The sequence below is a fragment of the Hylaeus volcanicus genome, chromosome 1, assembly GCF_026283585.1.
Source record: "Hylaeus volcanicus isolate JK05 chromosome 1, UHH_iyHylVolc1.0_haploid, whole genome shotgun sequence".
Lineage (NCBI taxonomy): Eukaryota > Metazoa > Arthropoda > Insecta > Hymenoptera > Colletidae > Hylaeus > Hylaeus volcanicus.
This window is the reverse complement of record NC_071976.1, coordinates 30,148,449-30,168,382: the sequence shown is the minus strand read 5'-3', so window position 1 is coordinate 30,168,382 and position 19,934 is coordinate 30,148,449. Positions and strand designations below refer to the sequence as shown.

At 40.9% G+C, this 19,934-nt stretch overlaps 1 protein-coding gene across 2 annotated transcripts in view; it reads right to left on the bottom strand.

The window, feature by feature from the left end:
• Window positions 1-12,946, bottom strand: part of LOC128883548 (trichohyalin) — a 138,123-nt gene extending 125,177 nt beyond the window's left edge. For both annotated transcript variants that reach the window (XM_054136067.1, XM_054136056.1), the window contains exon 1: window positions 12,619-12,946. The gene's annotated coding sequence lies outside the window, so the exon portion shown is untranslated. The remainder of the gene's footprint in view (window positions 1-12,618) is intronic.
• Window positions 12,947-19,934: the final 6,988 nt, after the last annotated feature.

The window sequence follows — 19,934 nt, the reverse complement described above, 5'->3', positions numbered from 1 at the left end:
TTCGTGATAAAGGTGTGGCAGGTAAGCGCACCTGTTACTTTGATAAATAATTCGCGTCGTCGGTTCGACCGTCCGACGGATTACGTACGATGGAATTTTCAGCTCCGAAGAATGCGGCTAAGCACCCTGACAACCGACTGCGCATTATTGATTGAGATACCCTCCCCTGGCGTCCAACGCTCGCGCAGGGGATTCACCCCACGTGACTGTTCTCGCAACCTCTGCAAAGTCGCACAGACTTTTCGTCCCTCGCGTTACAAATTCATTCTCCCCTCTTTCATTCTTCAAAATACTGTGACGCTGACGTCTCTCTTTCATCTCATTGTCCGTTTATCCGTTCGTGTCACGACATCGAGATCATCTGCAATTGACGAGTTTTACATGGGGGTTAGTCACTCTTTTGATGATATTTGGAAGGATGGTTCGAGTCTAGACAGATGCTAATTTAAACATATATGCATATATTGTGCAACGGTATGCTTCAACGAGTCGTCATCTAAAGTATATCATTCCTTTTAGAAAAATACATGTTTCCTTCAAGTTTTCTTATCGAAATTGCACGAGAAAGCAAACCAAAAACTTAATAAGAATAATTAAGATTATATACGAGCGCTGTTAAATATCTTCCAGAGGGTTGAAATTCCGCAGAAATATTTCTATCGATCGCGATGCGTCGCATTCGATATTTGCGTAGGGTATACACCCTCCACTCTTGAGAAGCCAAGTGCTAGCCCAACACAAAGTCACGAAGGGAGCGTGTGTTGCGTAATGATAAAGGAATATTCCCCACACTGTTTACAAACATGCACCCCTCTTTATCCCCTCCATTCAACACCGTCGTTCGTTAAAGCGTAACGATTCACACACATACTGTGTGGATTGCTGTTGCTCGCAAACATTTTTAAACACTGCAATGGCCGTATAATTTCTCTTGTTAACATTTTACTTTATCGTAAGGGTATGTAAAATGTTGTCAGTGCTTTGTTATGTTTAAGTCAGATTTCTCACGGTGCGCACTCGAGTATGTACTCATAAAAGGAAATCCTTTGAAAGAGGTACACGCAAGGCGTGAGAAGTTCTATTTTACATCACACCGAGTTTCCACGCTGGAAAAAACGATGAATGGACGATAAGAAGAGTGTCTTTAAAAAGCCATCAAGAATAATTCTATTCGAATGAGATAGGGAAAGTAGGTGACATCGTGTGTACCGTTTATCAACAAAACAAACAAACAAAATTAATAGCTAATATAATAGTATATGTATATAGCAATAGATGATAAATAATTGCATAAGCATTCACGTACAAACACGAATAAGTGAAACTATTCATTTCGAAGTGTGACAATAGAGGTATTTGGGTACGTAAACGTTCGAAATTGAGTTCCTATTGAGCCTAACAACGTACGAATTTTATATAATATCAGAGGGATGAACTCCATTTAAATACGAGCGTTGAGAGACACTGGGAAGAAAAGGAACGGGAGGGAAAAGCCGCAGCGACTTGTGGGTGTGAAATGCCGCAAGAAGAAGACTGTTTGCTCGAGTCGAGAAAAAAGACTGCGATAATACCGCAAACAGGACACAGTACTTCATGTCTTTCTACTAACTCTTTCACGTGTCGCAGCGGTTATCTACGTAAAAACGAATATTGACACCTTCGCTAAAATTTCGTAAGGGCGTGTTGGAAAATTATCATGTATCTACAAGCAAAATTTGAATCTTGAAACAATCGTCAAAGGTTCGTACAAAGTCCGCGTTTTGAATAATAATTAATTTGCACATTTATTCGCTACACAATATAAATTTATAAATTCATTTATATTTATATTTAATATAAATCTTGTAGATAATTTATTCATTTTTTGAACACCTTCGTTCCTCCATGTGGCCTTAAACTCTCGAGAAGAAAATATGCTTTGATGAAGTCAAAATTCAATTATTCCGGAGGGAACAGAGCGGTAGAAATAAAATATTCTCAGTTTCCTCGTGCACGTCCCCCAAGCAATCGTATCGTCGACCCTGTATAGCAATAAAGAAAGTACCTCATTGATACATTACAATCTTGGTCTACCTTTACTGGATGTAATAAGGACACCTGCAATTTATAACCTATATATCCATATAGAGAGCCAGCAGGTTAGAGAGTTGGAGACTTTAATGAATGGACAGAACAGTGATCGACGAAACTCCTATTGATTTCCCACTTCTCCATGCTATAAACGCAGTCAGGCGCATCCAGCGGATCTTGCAATTCCGTTCGTTCGAGATGCTTCAGCGAAAGTCACAGTAGATCGAGCAAGGACTACCGTATAATTTAATAGATCGTTCGAAAGTCAACGTTACCGCGGGCACAAAGAATAGGCTCCGGTCTCTTTAACGCGAATATTCTGAAACTCGGAATGCCGCGATCGTTTCTTCAGCTACGTTTCCGGAATGTCTATCGTCGAGTGACTCAAACCACCAAAAAAAAAAAAGAATAAAAAAAATAAAAAAATAAAAAAAAACCGCTTCTTATGCCATGCATACTTTGTTTTCTGCAATTACGGACGAACCGGTTTCTCAACGAGCGAAGTAGGTCCTCTCCATATCAATGCGTTAGATTAAGATATGCGTTTTACGGGGACCAACAGTCTTTCTCGTTCCACTTCAATTAAAGCTTTCTAGATTTTTTTCACTCTCGAGCTGATGGAATAATCCAGTTATGATTAAGGACTCAACGAAAGCGTGCATGCAGCAAATTGGTTCGTAGTTATTACTTGTATGGTACGTCATTTATTCTAAATCCCTAGGAGGAACGGAAACATGTACATTTGAAGAAATTTTATAGCGCAACTATATTACACCTAACAACCTAATATTATGACCTAACAAACTTATCTTAAGTTTATAATTTCTGGATAGAGACCTGAAACGCAACATCAGGATTAAAGCATTAATTGTTAGTGTAATTTCGATCTGCAGAGTTTTAGTTAGCAAGTGATACTTTGCAGAACAATGTTAAAAAGGAAAGGAAATATTATAGTTATATAATAACGAAATAAATATTAAGTATAGTGGGACTTTGATTAACCGGCCCCACTGGGACCGTAAGAGCCCGGATAAATCAAGGCCCATCGGATAATCGAGGTCCCACTCTATCTACAGAGTACATCGTTTAAGATGATAACAAATGTTCACGTTCCATTTTCACGGTTTAAAATTTCATTATTCTACGATGTACAAGATGGAGAGACTAGAAAGCAAGCAACGTTTACAAACACCTTGCAAACAGTAGACGCGTAATAGACGTCACAGACTGGTATTGTTTCGCGGCGTAGGTTTTTCGACGGAGGACAACTCGTACTAAACACACCCGAGACTTGAACGCGAACCTGTGGTGGCGCCTATCAACGAAACAATAGGCAAGTTTCTGCCTTGTCACTCTGCGCGTATCCGACAACGCTTCCTCTACAGTGTTTTTACTAACGAACGACGCGACTATAAATCTTGGCGTGTCGATACAACGGAGCAACGACCAACTAGCATACTTTACTATTTCGTCGATTCAACCATTTATTGTTGAGTAAAATTGAAATAAATGCACTTGTATTACTCGTAACGTAAACACGTTAACCCTTTCAGACCTGGCGTCTCGAGGGCGTGTACAGCGATGAATCTCCCGTCGTCTGGAAATCTGATTAGTGAAAAAAGGATACAGCCAGCCGCGAGATGAATCACGAGGAAATTCTACGACGCCGCGTCGCGTCGTACCAAAGCAGTTGAAAATGACAGATAGTCGCGGCTGCTGCCAACCGATTCGTTGTTCCGCGGCTGCTGCGGACTACTGGAGGGATAAGTGACTCTCTCCCATTGTTGTCCAGCTAATTTGTTACAACTCTTTCGAGCTTTTTACGCTTTAATGAACATCTTCGAGTACAAGGCACCGCGTGCTCTCGCTCTCGTTCTCGGGCTCGCTACGGTCACCGTCGTGCGTCGACCTCTTCTGGTCTACTTAGAAGAACCTAAGTAAATTTATCGAGTCCATAGGGCTCGCTTCGAGAAGAAAGTGTAAAACCAGCTGTAAAACCAATCGACCTCTCTCACTCGCGAGTAATGACTTGTTACGGATTACAATTACTTTCTAGGTTCGATTGTTCGTCTTAAGATACGAGAATATGCTACATTGTTCGCCGCTGTCAGAGGAAGCCTCCAAGGTGTAAGCAGTTTCTGACCCATATCACCAAGCCAACAGTTAGAATCGTCAAGTATTAGAAACGAGAGGAAATAACTTGTTTACTGTTGTATATCGTTGCGGCTGTATCCCGTGTTCCTTCCAAAGGCTTGAAGTAAATTAAACTAGTTGCAAAGTGTATTGGATATTCGCCCTAATTTTTATCACTTTCTATTCGCAAACTAGATAAAAAAAAAGCAACCAATAATCTGAAGATTTGAAATTGATTTTGTCTGTCAAGAAAGTGCGTCCCCTATTTGGTAGTACCGTTCGATACGTCTGGTTGACGTATTTAAATCTGCTTAGAGTACCCCGAGAGTGACACGTGGCGCTCCACGATACAAAGCCACGTTCGATAAAGATCTGCCGGTTAATTAACGATCTGTTTAGTGTTTGGATAGGAACGAACCACCTGTTAATCGCCGACAACTCGAAAACGCACGCGTCTAATTCAGAGCAAACAGTAAGATGGCACGATCGGCTTTCTAAATTTGTATCGAACGGCGTTACTTTCACCGCGTGATCGATAAATCGCGGGATTCGACCCATCGCGCATCGTTTCCCGTGAGAGAAAACACGGCATGATCGGCGATTTTTCGCAATCTCTAAAGTCTCTAAGTTGTCCGCGTGGATCGATAAGTCCTGGTCTCGAGCAGTGGGACCCGTTCATCTATCACACCCGGAAAGATCCACGATTACAGGCGTTCCAACCGCTCTACGAGTTGGGAGCGAAACCGATCTGTTTTCATAGCGATCTGTTTCGTAACGATAGCTCGACAGTGGGACAGTTGAATATTTTACAACTTTGATTACAAAAAGGAATGAGATATATGGCGTTGTCATTCGGGTTGGAATAATTTACATTCGAACGCATAGATTAAGTTCAATGCTGGATATAACGTGCAGATATGGTCGAAATATTATTTGAATAATAGATAACGGATAAGAAAAGCGTCTAGCTATTTATTTGATATTTGTTTGTCGAGCGTGATTATCATCTATTCGTTCTTAAGAAAATTAATAGTAAACCTTTATTCAATATTTTACCGTACCAACACTCTGACAGAGTTTCGAAATTCATACTCGGCCTTGTAGGACAGCTATCAATCTCCTACATCGATGCGTTTTGCAACTGCATAAGTTTCTACGAGGGATATTATCTGACGAATATTGTGCTATATATATATACCTACATTCTGACAAACATAAATAATATTAATTGCCTCGTTAAAAGTATGCATTTTATACTCGTTGATAAAATTAAACAACACATAATAGTAATTTTCAAAGATCGAAATACCACACTCGAAGACAATTATTTTCTAAACATCTACAAATGCTTCTTCTCGAAACTCGAAACTAGACCGATTCGTTCGTTTTCCACAATTGTATAATTCCTGTATGCAATCGAACGGACTCACGCTTTCGATCTCTATCATTTCTCCCTATCGTAGTGAGTTAAATCAAAGAAAACAGTAAAAGGTAGCTGGAAAACAAAATCGTACTAGCATGCTATTCATTTTGTCAGCCGATCGTGCAACAAATTAGCAATGCGGTAGATCCTATCTGCATCCAACCATTAAATGAACACAGTTACTTTACCGATTTCTTTTTTTCACGCGAATTAGAGAGAAAACCAAAGACTGAAACAATGCCGTGTCCATGCCGAATCTAATTCACCGCATTTCGTAATCGCTTTTCATTCGACACGTACTCGCTACCGTGAAATGGACTCCAAAGCGTTCGTTGAAAAAGAACAAGTAACTATGTGTACGTGTGTTTATAACGCAAAGTCACGTCTCTCGCAATAATCGTCCTTAATCGTGCGTGCTTGAACGGATAAACATTTTTTCAATGCCCCACAAAGATTGGGCAAGAGAATACTTGATGTCGCTATGAAATTCAGAGGACTAATCGCACTTTGGCGAAATTACGTGAATGGATCACATGTACGTACTGAGAATTTTTCGTAAACATTTCGGAATGTTTGCGTCAATGATTTGCAAAGAAAAAATGGAACACAACTCCGGTAAAATACTCGATAAATGTTGATTATTCATTTTCTTAATAACGAATAGATAATAATTACACTCAAGTAAAATGAAAATATATTTACGTCCAAGTAATCGACACTTATCTAAATAATTGTTTAATGATTAAACCTCTATAGTTTCAAAAAAAAAAAAAAAAAAAAAAACCAGCTTGCAACATACGTAGACCACCCTGCGCACCACGCAGCTTCGGAATCAAATCGTAAAGAGTTTTATTACCGAAGGAAAGGCGACCATGTTTATCTTCCCACTTGAACGATTACACGAATACTCACGAATAAAACCACATTACTCCTCCCACGAGACACTTAAATGCCTGGCCATCCCAACCATCCCAAACATCGTCAAACCTCTCCTCGTTCGCTCCCAGACGAGAGGCCCGAACCAGAACCAATTAATCACGTAGCTCGGAATCCAGGGAATAATCTCGGGGTACTTAACACATCCAACAAAGAATAAACCAAGACTACCTCTCGCGACAAACCAACTCCCTATGCTCCTGCGTCACAAAGAATCCTGTTTTCCATCCATCCTCGGTACGGCCTAATGCTCTCCGCGGCAAAGATGCACGCTTCAGGTTTATCGAGAGGCCTCTCTGGACGTTGTAACGGCACTCGAAACGTCGCTCCTGCGCCTCTCTTTCTCTCGCTTCAACGTCCCTCTGGTAAGACTCTTGGTCGCTGCCACGCTCGGCTTACGCACGCTACACGCACATGCGTTTTCCTCTCGCGTGCACGCACGACTCGCCTACGCCAGAGATTCTCAACGGTGGCTACAGTGGCCTCCATTGTGAGCCAGGAGGGAAAAAAAAAAGGAAAAAGTAACATGGCAAGTACGAAGCTACAAGTTTGTTTGGTCTTGGACTCAAAATGATATTTTTTAGAGGCATGCTATGCTCTGTCTATGAAATTGGTCATTTATATAGAAAGGTGTTATTTCAGGATGTGTTAGGTACTAATTATATTGAATAATGCACGAAACAATTGTATATAATTCATAAATTGCATATAAAAACTGTATAGAAAAGATACATAAATAAGTAAACAATTACTGCGCCATTACTTTGAATAATGAATAACTATGAAAAGTGGAGATCCTAGAGATAAATAAAAGTCATAAGAAAAAAAGATTGAGAAGCACTGACCTACCCGCTGGTCAGCGCGCCGCGACGCGACCGGTTTATACGAGCGTCAAACAAACACGCGTTATCCAACGACAAGGGTACAACCGATTTACCTTGTGTTTCGTAAACCCCCGTGTGTTTTAGACTATCCCTTTTCCGTCCACCCACCTGCCAGCTTCATTTAGGAAGCAGAGATAGCCAAGTTCCGGTGGATGGGACTCGGGGATTCGTGTATGAAATACGAAATATTCGATTCCATTTTGTTTCTATTCTTAACATTGTCATCCTCCTTTTAATTAATATGGTATATTTAAAAATTATTCAATAATTGAGCCGTTCATTTCACAAATCGATTAACTCCATAAAAGAAAAAGTTGAGAAATGTGACGAAATAGTTCTGAAATAAATTATTTATTATTCAATGGTTAAAAAAATGTTGTCTTTTAATGGTGTTAATTAACCTTTGAAAATCTGTGAATATGTTTTATCTTTTATTCTTTTTATTTTTCATTCGATAAAATAAAAACTGTCTGATTTTTAGTGTACTTGAAATTTCCCTTGCCAACTCCCGATAAATATTTCCAAAATTGCACCTATACATTCTTTTAAATTTCTATCAAGTATCGACAATTTCACGGCGAATGTACATTTCAGAATTCAATTTATTCCGTTAATGAAAATCTGAGTGTGAATATCATGTTAACCGATAAGGATGTTATGCCACATTCTTGCACGTATCGCCGATGACTGATTAACGATTACAGAAGCATCCTGCCAAGTTGCTACTTAAGTAGGACTCTGTCTATGCCTCGACTCGCTATTCGCTCAGGCGTGCATCCAAAAAGCAAACTCGGAATAGAATATTGATTATTTCGAAGGCCGAATAAGTAAGAGAAATCTTCGAATTATGCAATTATCGCACCTGAAACTCGATATAGGAATCACTCAATCGCACGCCAAGTTATTTTAAATTGCTAAAGCGGTTCGTTAACGTCATTGACTTTTCTTTGGAAGGAAACTATCCAACTGATTTTCGAAGCAATCAGCAAACGATTTACATATACTAATCATTCATTGGATGCAATCTTGCGATATTAAGGTTTCCTGCTTCTCGAATGACCTACAGTTAGGAATCTTTCAATTCGCAATGGATTCATCTAATATTCGCCCGTGAATATTTATCGTATCATTAAACGTATATTTGCTCGAAGAACATTCAAGATGGCAAGCAGCGAAATTATGGAAGCATTTCGTTGCATTAGGACTTAATGACAGGCAAGGTTTCCTTGAAAACCGCAACACGGTTGCAAGATTGTCATTGAATCGTACGGAATTGCGATTAGAAAAAGTCTGGTAGTGCTTTTGCAACTCGTCGTCTAACCGGTACTGCGAATCCGTGCCGTATCGTTTAATAATTTTCAACACGGTAAATTACAAATTAGTTATAATATTATTTGCAAGCAATAATAATTCATGGACTTCAGATGTTTATGTAATTCGTATATTTATCGATATAGATAAAGACTTCAACTGGAATGTACATATGCCTTCGCATTTAAAAGGGGGAACGAGTATTGTATATTTTTCCATTTCTATGTCATATATTTTCTCGTATTTCCATTCATCATAAATGTATAAACACTCGCAGTCTAGTGACTATTTGTAGAGATGTCAAATATGTCTAAGGCTGCAAAACAAATTAAAAATAAGCATAGTAGCAAATTTAACCATAAAAATAGTGTTTTCAGCAGAGATTCCATAAAAATCTTTATTTAATCATCGCAAAACACTTGATTCTACGACAAAAACTCTGATTTTTATTTAACTAGTAAAGAATAAATAATTGTTTATCTTTTACTCCGTATTGGATTATTATATCTGAATAAAAATGTTGCGATCGAAAGTAGCCATAGAGGATGCATACTCGTATTCCTCGGGTTTTGTTTGTGGATTAGTCAGAGGGTGACTACGTGGGGTGCCCTACGAGACATCTTCTGAATCATTCTCGGAGCCAGAATGTTGCGGCAGTTACTAGTTTTAGACGCCGTCTCTCGTGGGACGATCACATTTGCGCGAGAATTTAAATACTGTTTACAAGCGGGACATTTGCGTCTAACAAGTGGATACGTGACACACGGCCAAACAACTAACTAACTGTTGTCCGCTCGACAAACAAATTGTATTTAGATGCCGAGAGGGCATTCAACTGAACCAGAAGAGTACTCTGCGATACGATATCGATGCGTTTCAACTTCATCGCTGTTAAATTGATAAAGAGAGCAAGGAATGGGTACTTGGTACATAGTAGTTATCGATGTGTACCGATATTCTATTTCAAAATTGTCATCAAAGGTAAACTAAGGTGTCATGCGTCTACTTTACACCCGTACGATGTATGTTGACACCAATTGATTAGCTACTCGAAGAAATTCCTAAGACTGTGATTCTTGTATCGTCCGTGGTTAACTACTTTAATCAATTTTCAGACTGATTTATCAAAGAAGTAACCTGTTTCCTGAACTTTTTCCTTTTTCCGAATTCAATTATTATTAGAGAACTTGTTAAATATTTTTGATCATTTCCTCCCTGTCTAAAGGGTCTTTAACGCAATGTTTATCCTAGAAATGAAACTCTATGACCGAAGAAACATCCCGAAACACCATTTCTACGAGGTAAATGCTAGAAATGCTAGAGTTTCAATTATTTATCGCGTTTCACGGGATCAACGGCATGGACACGGGCACATATTCCTACAGACGTTAAAAGACAGTGTTAGGAGTAAACATTGAATCAATTTCATGCAATTTGCTTCCGTGTGCCTACATAAACAGCGAAGACTGCGTGCCAACTAACAAAGTGAACAATTTATCGCGAAAAGCAATTGAGCCAAGTTAAATATGAGGATGCTCCAGAAAATATTGCACAGTCTTAGTCGCTTCACTTGCTATTATTTTTAAACCGCCTAAAAGAACAAGGTATATGCATTGGAAAGTTTCTTTACGCTGATTCTAAACATATGTATATGCATATGTTTGCTTTTTCGTATGTTTCGTGTATTTTTAGAAGAAATTGTTCAAGAAATCTACACTTTGGTGCCTGTGCTTCATTATGGGAAAGACAACTATAATTCTATAATTAAATCTACAATTCAGCCAATCTATAGCCCAGATTTTTTCAACGTAAGATAATTTAACATTGATTAGAGATTATATCTTTACTTTTTTTCATCAAATGCACCGATACAGGGGAGGATACGGATCCAACCTGCGCCTGCGCTAATAATGTAACGCCCGTGATCCTAGATTTCATTTCTTTTCTTTCTCAAAATAACGAAACGAATTTCAACGACTCCGACCAGCGAACTGCATATCCGTTCCCGTAAATTACGGTCGAGAGTGTATCAAAATATAAACAATACTTTGTTGAGAAGCGTCCAAGAATTAAAGCGAGACGCGCGCGTGGGACGGGATTGGCCCAGCCGGCGAAATAACATTTGGCGTAATTTCGAAACTGAAGGAAGCCGTCGTTTGGGTGTCGACACTTAGTTGAACATAAAACTTTGAATCGTTTCGCTGGCTCTCACAAAGGGCAACGGCTTAGAGGAGTACACTATTTACGCGCGGTGGACGCTGAAACGTCTCGCCTCGCGACTTAAACGACCATCTATTATAGATCACACAGACTGTAATCGCCCGTCAGTGGCGTACCTACTTCGTACCGTCTGTATACGCTGAACATGGCTGATCGATAAATATATACCATCTATTTCCGGCATCTTTTAGAAGCGTTAATCTCCTCCGCGAGTCTCTAAATCACCGTCCCATTTGCATCATCGTGGCGGCTCGGCTCCATTTTACCGCCGCGCCGCCCCGTGACAAACATAGTGCTTACCATATGATCCGTCGAAAGTCAATAGCATTCGATATTTCGGAGCGTTTCGATTTAGGAGCAATTTACTCTTTTCTTTTCGATACTCTTTTTCTTTTCTGTCAGACTAATTAAAAATCACCATCCTAGAAGTTAAGAACACGTACAATTTGACAAATTCGCTAAATGAATGTTTTTTACAAATTGTATATAAGTGTGAATATTATACCACGTAACTCCAAAGATAGGCAGGAATTCTCGTCTAAAGAAAAACCTTGAATAACCAGTGACAGTTAAATTGTCGAAGCATTAATTATTCGTTAAAAATTACAATATGAATTTTGCCCAACTCCATCTAGCACAGAGATCGGTGACTAACCGAACATCGTGAATCGACGACTAACCGTATAAGACTCTTGATCGGCAACGCTTGGATTCTGAATCGACGTTCCAAATCCTGAACAGATGTATCGCGAGGTAGAGAAACAGCTCGAATTACCTGCACATACCGCGGAAACTGGCACGCAATTCCGAATCAATTTTGCCGTAATCCGCGATCAATTAGACGTCCGTATCGAGAGGTTCTATTTCAACGATTCAGAAGCTGGATTCGGTTAGCGGCGTCGAGAACATTCGCGTTGTAATTACGCCGGTTCAGAAAACGATCTTATTGTTAGTAACCTCGATCGCGCGTGCACATTTCCAAGCGACGGCCAACTGAGAAATCCTCGAAACGCGTTCGTATCAAGGTTCGAATGCGATTCTGCCTCGCAAATACGTTTCGCGGCACGATTATCGATTCCACGAGACTAGTCGATCGTGTAATTCGTTCGACGTTCAAAGTCAAGGAAGACGGAAACTACGCGGTTTGTCGCGACTGAAAAGTTTCATTATAAAAGCACGTGGAGTCGGAGCAGTTTTCGGAGCAACGTCAGTGGCGCGTTACATCTTCGTTACAAATCAACTACAGGGATTCTATTTAAAAAAGAAAAAAGAGAGAGAGAGAGAGAGAGAGAGAGAGAGAGAGAGAGAGAGAGAGAGAGAGCGCAAGGAGTTAAATTCTATTGTATCGGTACAGCAAAACGAAAGACATATCTAATCCATAAGAATAACTCAGGAATATAACACACCTGACCTAATAAGTCACTGGTTTATTTAACCTGTGCATGCTCTCGTAACTTAGAAATGATGTATCAGTGTATTCGTACAGTGTGACGTTAACGTTTGTTCGTATTAACTTTTCGAATAAAGAATATCCAATAAGAACGATGAGTTTTTAAAGAGCTCTAGGCGGTCCGTTTGTGCAGATGTCCTTCTCGATCGTCTGATAAACGCGCCCCAACTTATAATCTAAAAGCATCCTACCTTAGAAAAAAGTTCCCCTTGCGGGACGTTGATTAATCCACAGGCGGGCAGAGGGTAGAAATCCAAAAATTACAGCCCCGTGTCGTCGAGAAAGCTTGTCCACCAACTAAATTCGTGCGCACTGATCGTTCGTCGGCGTCGCGCGGACAACACGAACGAATTAAAAACGAAGAACACTGTGGGTTTTGTTCAACACGAGAGACGAGTTTACGCAGCCACCCACAGGGGGGGGAGGGCGGTGTGTGTGTGTGTGTGTGTATGTGTGTGTGTTGGACAATCTTTGCAAACAACGTGTTCGGGACGAACGAAGGAAACCGACTGAACCGGCTCACCGTGAGGGACTGACGATGGGCTTCGATTGTTGCGTGCTCGTTGCGCTCGGCTCTCGACGCTCGCGGTCGACGCCAGTCGACTACCTCCGGCAAGTTTCGACCTTTCTCGAGTCTCGAATCGAGCCTCGAACGACGGAACATAGAACGGCCTCAGGCTCGACAACCTCGACGAACTTTTGCTCGGGTCGAGGCCGTTGGACTGTTTCTGTTTTCGTGCTGGAATTAAAGAGCTCTTTCGGGATCGATTCAATGATAACGCACAATGCACCGTGTGGCCGAGTGTTACGCAACCGATTGGCCGCGTTGTTCGAAGCGGCCGCCACGTGCTAAGTCGATCAATCCCGTGAATCGGAACGTTTTAGTGGTATCCTAAAGAAACATCTCGAAAGAATACTGGATATAATTAGAGATAGCGTCGAAAATATATCTTGTACTTGATGCATTAAACAAAAAAATACGTTACAGATACTTTAATAAAACAAACTAGACATAAAAATGAGATATACAGCATATATTATGGAATTTATTGCTGTTTTTTGCCTAAATAAAATAAAATGATTTCCATCCGTTTGTTTCTAGACGATTACCCCAAATTCCATCTCATCTTGAGGTCTATGATAGTGTAATGCTCCACTGGATCATCCTAAACTGAAAGCTTCTACAGTATACAGTAAATATTTGTCTCTCTATTGGAATTTAATCTTCGATAGTGGCAGGAAAGATAACTTGGTTGGAAGGCTATTTTTATACATACGATAGATGACGAGTCACCGACCTCGAACTTTGCCCTTTGACCCTGATCGAACGCAATTGGAGCGTATTCTGTTTTGCTTCTTAATTGAATATTTTTCTAATTAATTTCTGCGTCAAGCATGATCCGTATTAAGACGAGTAAAAGATAATTTTCCTCGCAAAAAAACAACGGGCGCAGAACAGATGTCACAAAACAAAGTATGTACAAGGCTTAGAAAGCGCACAGATAAAGTATACTGTTACTTTCTAAACAGCGTAACATATATTTTACTATCGATATTATATTTTTTATATTTTTGCTTTTATATACATACATCCTCGTGTATTCTCTCATGTTACATATATTTATTTTACATTACTGCGATATTATTTTCATTCGTAAACAACGTGTCACTGGCGATACTAAAATAAAAAATCGTTTCTAGTTAATTCCTGAACCGATTTTTGACACGCAGCATAATTAAACTCGGTAATTATTCGATAGACTGGAATTTACAACGAGCTAATTCTTTCCTCCCTGCAATATCGCGTCCACACGGAGCAGATCCTGCCGAAGGTATCTTATTTGCATTTAACGCTCGAACGTGTGGTGCGTCGGAGGCTGTGAAATTGCGTCGAATGAAACCGGTAGCAAAATAAACCGATACCTCTCTGATCCTCTAATAATAGAGTAGGCGAGCGGCGCGTTGCTTTTAAATTAAATGCAGTCTAGGACCTGAAAAAAGAGCCAAGGTCGAGACGTTCTGGAGATTGAACGGTCAATCGGGAATTTATTACCTATTCCGTGGCCCGATCCAGGCCGTTCCTTCTACGGGAAAAGGAAATGAGGAACGAGCACACTAACAAGGAATGTCCGCGTTGCGTTCGACGCCGATTTCGATGAAACCATGCTTATAGAGCAGCTAAAAAGAAGAGACACCCATTTCTCTTGGCTGTGGTAAATCCAATTTAAATTACCTACCAAAGTTTCACTCCGATGCCATCTTGAAATCAGTCAGAGATGCAAAGAAGCTTTTCGCGTAAACGATTTATGGTTTTCGAACGAAAATAAAACGATGAAATGTTGATGAGACTATCGAACTAGATCAGATTTATCATCCTCGTTTTCGAAATTATTAAGATTTTCGACAAGCGGAGGAAGTAACCTACTTGAATCTTGATTTTACGGTCAATCGTACTTATTTATATTTATCATTGATATTTCGTATACGTACCGACTATTAATTACCATGGATAAATTCGTTCGATATATCTGTCGTGTTATCACTGATCGACGTTTGCGAAGGCAAGGAGATACGTTTGACAAGACTGTTGTATCATTTTTCATAATTGAAAGAACGATAATAATATATTTAATTGCTCTGAAAGGTTTTGTAACGACCTGTGCATTTCCTTATTTCGCATCGAAAGTTTAAACATTTTTTAAACAGCATCAGAAGGAGCTTGGAATGATAATCACGATCCTTGGATTAAGAAAAACACATGTCTGTCTGTTATTTTTGGTTGGTCCACAGACCTGCAAGGCTTAATGAAAATCGGCTTCGGACACTTAACCGGATACTTCCTTGTATGGAACATCCGGACTCGCCATACTATCACGGTTGTCGACAGCTCGCGTATCGAAAGTCCATGGGAAATAGAAAGTACGTAATACCATCTTTGTCCAGCGGGTTTGTCGGTGAAAATGTTGATAGTGGAGGCACGAGGCGTTGCACGTGCAATCGAGTCATAAGCCACAGAGGTTCCGACGAAAAGTCTAATTACTTACACTTTACTATAAGTTTATCGTGAAAAGATATTTAAAAAAATATGTTTCATAGATTATATTACGAGCTGATACAAATGGAGTCATTAAATTTTGTTTACATTCTACATTGATGAATTATGTAAGGAAAGTGACTGAAATGAATTGCATTTGCAGAAATATGGTTTAAGAATGTTGATTAGAGAAACGCATCGACTCCTACTTGCATGGCAGTAGTAACGGTATGCGAAAATTATAAAAGGGATGTATCGTTTACAACATCTGTGTAAATCAGTTAAACGGAAGTATGCAGTCGAAATAAAAGGTAAATATTTTTACTGCGGCGAAACGTTGGGCCTGTCTTGTATCATCGTTGTCTTTACTTTGTCCGCGTTTGGTTGGTGCCGCATTTAGACAAGAAAGCGTAAACTAGTATCGACCAAACCATGAGAGTTAATAATACTTTTTTATGAAGTCGCAGTGGGACATTATTACCGCGTTCTTTCATCAATAACGCCTTCTCGTTTTCAAATTTCAATTGCTTTATCAATTCATTTAAATACTAGATTGCATAACCTTTCGCATTTGTTGTTTCATTAATGAGCCCCTGCACGTTTAGCTCCCTAGTTATACTTTAAACTGAGATTCCACAGGCATAACTTTTTAAAGAAAATCTCTTCCACGCGACACGAAATGCTCGGGGATTAATTGACTGTCGTAGGCAGAGTGGCCACAGTGCTTATAATACGATCTTATTAAAATTGGATTTCGCTAAACGCAAATCCACATTCATCGGCGATATCCGGGCCTATAACGTTCCTGGGGATCCAGTCATTTACGCAATCTCATACGCGGCTACTGAAAATTTATTGCAATACCAAAGGGCACGCGAAGTATGCAAACGAAATGGTCGATGAACACGGCGCATCGCCGTATAATTAGCCACTATCTTTTACAGCGTGTTACACGCAAGAACCGGTAACAGATGCTTCAAAGACAGTGTGCGCTGGTCAGGAATCCCTTTGACGTTCTATTAGTCCATTACGAATATCCCAGCGATTATACTGCTAAAACTAACTTATTGCAATTTATCGTATTCACCGTGGCATCGTCTCTATGTCTTTGTCGAGTCGCGTTATTACCCTATTAAGAACAGCAACGCCTCTTATTTGTTGTTAAACGGAAGCACGGCCAGTTTACGACCAGCATTTTTCATTGCCGGATGGAAAAACGTCGAGGCGTTAATCTCCTGACATTAATATGCGATTATCGATCATCCGTAATCTCGACAACGGAAACTGGTTGCTCTCGTAGTCTGTGCACTCGATCAACTGCTAATAAAATTATTTCACTGTATTTTCATGGGTAATATCGGTCATTGGCGAATCTGATCGTACAGTCTAGTTTTCCAATTTTTACAAGAGATCGTTTATCATCGCGTCAGTGTAAATCAGACGAGAAGAATGCGCCCGGAACGCACGGAAAGCAGGTTATCTCGCAGTGTGTTTAACAGGTGGATATTCCGTGCGCTGATAAACACACGAGTCGATAAAGGTGGCCGTCTCGTAGACATCGTCGTCGGTATTCCAGATAACAGTCGAAAGGGGTTTGTTGCACCCGTCGGCTTGCCGCTTGTAATTTCTCTCGCCACAAAGCAATTAAACATTTTTTCCGCGGCTACGACCCGAGGCTGGGCGTTTAGGCTCAGAGAGCTCCCGTGTTCCGACGAATGCAACTTTTGTTTTTCCCTCTTCGCCTTTTTCCGCTTCTCCGCTTCTCCGCTTCTCCGCTCGTCTGCCCCGTCGTGTTTCTCGCCCTCCCAACTCAGCCTGGCGAAACCAGCCATTATCTACACGAGCGAAAAAACAACGAGCATTAATATATATTCAGGCGATCCTACCACGCCGCTACAGATCATTATCCCCCGGGAGAAGGAGGACGGATTATCCACCTTCGCGCGTTTCTTTGTTGACGAACCGATCATTCGACGTCGTTCTTTTTATCTGGAACGTCGCGAGACCGTCGGCGTCGGCGTCGGCGTCGGCGTCGCCTTGGGATCGATACCATCGAGCCACGCACTTTAAAGGAAACGAATGTTCTGTTATTCGGCCTAATCTGAATTCACGACACCGAAGGATTAAATAGTCGGGAATAACGACCTGTGCTTGGCATTAAATAGCACGTTGCGCGGTAGCGAACGATCAAGACCAGAAAAGAAACCAAAGACTGTGATTTAATGATCGCTACAGCCCCGTCTTCTCGTCATGGATACGGATGGAAGGAAAAGTTTCGTCGTATCGATTTACAATGCGAACTTTCATCGACGGAGTTTACGGTGCTTTTATTATTCCCAGACATCCCTGTTACGAAATATCGTGATTTAGTTAATTCGCCAACACTCGATGATTTGCACAATTGTTAAAGAATTGTTGATACTCGATCTATTTGCGAGGTTTAATTAAAATTAGACATTGCCAATCGGGTAATGCTCGTTCGAGAAAGAAAAAGAAGGGGGCGTTCGCGCTGACCCGAAAAGTAAAAAGTAAGAAGTAGGAAGTAGGAAGAAACACACGTGACATCAAAGAGTTTCTTCACCTTTGATTCCCCGAGTCGTTCACCGAGAACACAAACGCCGCGTTTCCTGGAATATCCGTTAAAGGAGTAACTTCTTTCCTGTCTTGGATGGAAATGAAAATATACTGGGTGCAGCCAGGATTCAGCCTCCCCCTTGGGCGTTCGTCTGCGTACGGTCGGAAGTCGAAAATATCGAAAGGCACGTAGACGTGGCTTACAACAGAGAGACGTTTCGAGAAAGGAAAGGCGAGGGTGAAAGGCGAGCCAGATGTATACATATATGCGTGCATAGTCAAGGGGGGTCGAAATTATCCCGGGGAGGAGGCTGTGCGTCGCGTCGGTGCCTGTGGGCTCTCGCTTTAAATTACACCAGGAAGATGCTGGAGCCCCCAGACCATCTGGACCCTTTGTTTCACTCCTGAGCTCGTCCTTCCCCAAGGCACGCGATACGTACACCTCAGAATCTCCTTCATGAGAAACTGAAAATAAAGGACACCGCGCGACGTATTTCTCTCTTTGCTTTGCTCAACCATCACAGGGGAGAAGCTTCTCGGAGCATATAGCCGCTGAAATGGCAGGAAGAAACGAGAATGTTGAGACTCGTGTACCTACTAAGATTTTTCAACCCTTTCTTGCGCAAAGCCACACTAATTGCTTTAATTGCAACGGGAATGTAACCACACCACGTAGAATCGGCCTTAGCGTCCCGAACTGGCAAAAAGATGGTAGAGGTCCCGCGCTGTGGCTCGGGTCGTTGTTAGGATACCTACGATTCTGACTGTCTTAAAATCGTCTCACAGATCGATCGCTAAGGATCAAGTAATCGAGAGTCGAATGCCTTCCAATTGAATAGTATACATACTCTGGGTCCGAGATAATTCAAATATTTCAAATATTTTTATTAAACGTAAGATAAAAGCACTAATAAAAAATTTGTTTTATGGAGTTGATCGATTTGTGCAACGAACGGCTGGCATATAACTCACGTATAAAATAAAGTCGCATACTCTAGACCAAACATGTAAAAAATTGGTAATTTTATTTTTGTTCTCGAGAATAATGATTAGAAACGATTATTACGCTAGAAAGATTAACAATGATTTTTTTATTTACTTAATTATTTTAATAGATATCGTTTGAGTGAGATTACTAGTGGTTGTAGCTTCAGCCTTGTTAAAGTTTCCTAATAGTATTACACGTATCGTGTAAGGGGGCTCTGTTATCAGGGAAACGAGGGTTACACAACAACATCAAGTCACTGCTCGTCAACTTTAATGGAAGCAGCTTACGGTGACCGTTATTCCTAAAGACTGCTACTGGTGTAATTTTACAAGCGTTGCAAAAAACCGGCCGTGACATCGAAGGACAGTAATCGGGGACTCTTATAATTCTCGAAGGCGCGATTTAATTTCCCGTTTCCCAATCTGGCGCTGGTTAAGGGAAGCAAGAAAACGGTGCGGCGCGGCGGTGCTTTTAAAATCACGTTCTTCGCTGAAAGGCGTGCTACGCATTCGCGCATCGACGGACACCGAATTCATTTCACATTCTAAACAGTCGTCGCGTCTCGTCTCGTCTCGTCTCGTCTCGTCTCGTCTCGTGCATTCTGATCCACGGGAAAAAGGACTAACGAACCGGCACCTCGATAAATGGCAATCGTCCCTCGATCCTCCTCGGTGACCGGGCTTTACGCACAACGAATCGCAATTCGACGTTTTGCGATTTTCGATTCAAACTTTCTAGCGAGCGACAACTTGGATCGCGTTCGCGTTTTCGTAAAAAAAAAATCGTCTCGACCGTGAAGAAAGTAAACGAAAGTGATCTCATAACGACGCGTGTCGCTTATTCTTCATTCTTGTCGCATTCTCAACGAAGGCGATCCTGTCAACACGTTCCCGCATCTCGTTAAGTGTCAC